We start from the raw sequence: 3399 nt of genomic DNA, 5'->3' as shown, positions 1-3399 counted from the left end.
ACCCAGAGAAAAATATTATTTAAACCAAATATATTTTATTTGAGTTAAATAAACGTATATTTGTCTCAGAACCAACTAGACTTTTTATTTCTTTTAAATAAAAATTTTATTCGATACAAATAAAACATATATTTGAGATAAATAAAATTTTATTTAAACCAAATAAAATTTATTTCAAACAAATAAAAAGTCTAGTTGGTTCTGAGACAAATATACCATTTCTCTGGGTGCATAAAAACGCGAGTGGCCTACCTAGACAGTGGTCCAACCTCGACGGTACTCCCCTACCTATGTGATATTATTATTAGTATTTTTGACTTTATCACTCGGTAGTTTTAATTATAAATTGGACTCGGAATGATCGTTCATCTGAAGGTTTTACTTACTATATTATTATTTTATTTCATTTTGAATAGGGACTTTTGAGAAATAAAAAAAATTAATATAAATTCAATAACTTATTTATTTAACAAAGTAAATATATACTTTGAGGAATCTAGTATATTGATTTTAAACGTATATAAAATTGAAGCATAAGACGACATAAATTTTGAAAAAGAAAAAAATGCAGATAACCCCTAATTAAATTAAAGAAATGATAGTGTATTTTAAAACTGAAATTTATAGATTTAATATCAATATAGAGATTATTTTATGATAAAAGCCGTGGCTTAATACATTATCAGAAGTTGGGGGACAACTTGGTGACATCTTTTTTGCGATATTATTTTTTCATATTCATCCTGCATAATTATTAAAACAATATCAAGTTGGTAATTAAAAATAAAAAAATTATCGTTATTATTATAATCTTTTTTCTATTATTTCTTATTTTTATAAATATTTATCGTTATAATGAAGAATTTAATAAATAAATTATTAGTTTATAATAAATTCATTCATAAATTCTTTAAGAATTTTTTAATCAAAAAATTTTTTAAATTTAATTTATTATAATTATAATAGGTACATTATAATTAATTATTTATTGTATTTGAACCAATAATTTCAGTATTTAAACCAATAATTTTAATATTTGAAGCAAATTCCATTTAAGATTAAAAAAATAAAAATTGTTTACTTCAAGTAAATATTTATTTGATAATAAACAAGTAGTTATTTAAGGGCATTTGAACCTTGATGACGTTACAGTTTGTGCAAAGCATGTGTGACGTCATCAAGGTTCAAATGCCCTTAAATAACAGAAATTTTTTTCAGTGTATATATTTCATTATTTTTTTTTCATAAATACTTGGATACAAAACAGAAAAGTAAATGTCAAAAGAAAGTAAATTTTGGAAATTTTTCAAAAAAATTTTTTCTTTTTTAATATAATAGATGGTTGAAAATTATCAATTTTATCGAAAATGAAAATCTTTTATCTCTCGGCAAAGTCAGTGTTAAACTGATATATTGCACACTCACAAGACATACACACTTATAGATTAAATAAGTCATCCCGGAATTCTCTCCCTCTAATGTAGAAGTGAGAAAAACATCTGTTTCTCAACTATATAATTATTTATTCATTTTAGTAATTTTATATAAAATAATAATTATATATTAAATTTAAATTAATTAATTAATTCTATAGAAACATAATTTTTTAGCAATATCTGTGAAAATAAAATTTCGAAAGGCAAATAAGTAAATAATAAACTTTAAAGTTAAAATAATGATAATTAATAATAATAATAATCATTTTTAATTACTATTACAATTATTATAATAATCTAATAATAATTATTATTAATAATATAATAAAAAAAAATAATAATTAGTATAAGAATAATTAACTATTATTATTGTCATTATAATTGTAATGGTAATTAAAAATTATAACTTATGTTAATTATTATTTGTGTTAATTATTGTTTAAGGTAATTATTATTTATGTTAATTATTGTTCATGGTAACTATTAATTATGTTAATTATTGTCCATATATGATAATTTTAATTTATGATCATTATTAATTCTTAATATTATTATTAGAATTGGCGATTTTGGACAAAAAATAATAGAAAGGGGGTGGGGGGAATGTTAACCGTGAAAATGGAAATCTTTGGTGAAACTGGTGAACGGCCGCATATCCTATCCGGGATGCTGAATGCTTTGAAGGGTTATCACTTGACCCCCCTTCACTCACTAATCATAATTACAACTCGTGGCATTATAATATACACTTTGAAAACAACCTTCGATTTGCCATGCAAACGAAACGTAATTTAATGTCCCAAATATTGAAATAATATACATCATGGGGCACACTGTAAAAACAAAGTCTTCCTTTAAGCCCGAAATTTGTCTTTGTTCAAGATGTAAACGGAAGTAGCCATGTTGGCTGAATGTCAGTAATGATTAGAAGTTTAAAAAGAATACTCCCCTATTGATACAAGTAAGGTGTTAAATGAACTGAAATTCAACTGTAAGTTAGTAAGAAGACTGACATTTAGCTAAATTTCATCTAACTTTTTATTAATACCATTGGATCTGAAATTAAGTCCGGTGTACTACAAATAAATTACAAAATGAGTTTTATTTTAGTAAGAGTACAACTAACTTTAATTTTCAGTTAGTTTTTATGATTAAATATAGTTGTTTACTTAAGATAAGTCAAAAATTAAAACTAGCCACCATTAAATTTAAGACTTTGTTTTTACTGTGCAATAGTGTCCCAATACAATGGGGTAATATTGAGCTCATTCTGCAATTTTTCAATTTTTTTTCCAACAAAGAGACTTAAAAATAATATTTTTATTTATTGCATATTAATTCGTAGTCCTACATTATTTTTATTAATATTATTATTATGACAATAAATATTCTAATTATAATAATACAGTAAGCATAATAATTACACGAAATGTCTTATATTCGAAAAATAATTAAAGATGTTTCCAATTATTTTTTTTTGGCACGTCTTGAAATAAAGTAGAATCAATTTTTATCATTATCATCGAACGTCATTTTCCGACTGCCCTAGTAGAAATTTGTCGTGGCATGACTAGATTTATTCAAGTTACTGTACAGTTTTAGTCATGGAAGTTTAATCTAGCTTAACTGGCGAATTACTAGACAGCTACTGCATAACACTGTTAAAGAAAATATAAAGTTGAACTTGATTATTACTGCATAGAAGTCCTGTACAGTTATTTTCATGGCACTGTCGAGGCGTTCCGAGAAATGATGTTCCAAAGTTTGTCGTGGCGTTAGCGCTACCGCCAGTTTCAGTAACTAAACAGTTGTGTATTGACATTTTCGAAATATTTTCTATAAAATAAATCTTTTGGTTTTACAGTTTATAGTTTTTATAATTTTAATTTTGTTCTTTTATTTTACTGTTGACAACTAAATAACAAATTTTTTAAATTATTTAATATTAAAATTTTGATTTAAT

This window comes from Leptopilina heterotoma, unplaced genomic scaffold (genome assembly GCF_015476425.1).
Source record: "Leptopilina heterotoma isolate Lh14 unplaced genomic scaffold, ASM1547642v1 Lhet_100, whole genome shotgun sequence".
Taxonomy (NCBI): Eukaryota; Metazoa; Arthropoda; class Insecta; order Hymenoptera; family Figitidae; genus Leptopilina; species Leptopilina heterotoma.
Note: the sequence above shows the minus strand (reverse complement) of the source record.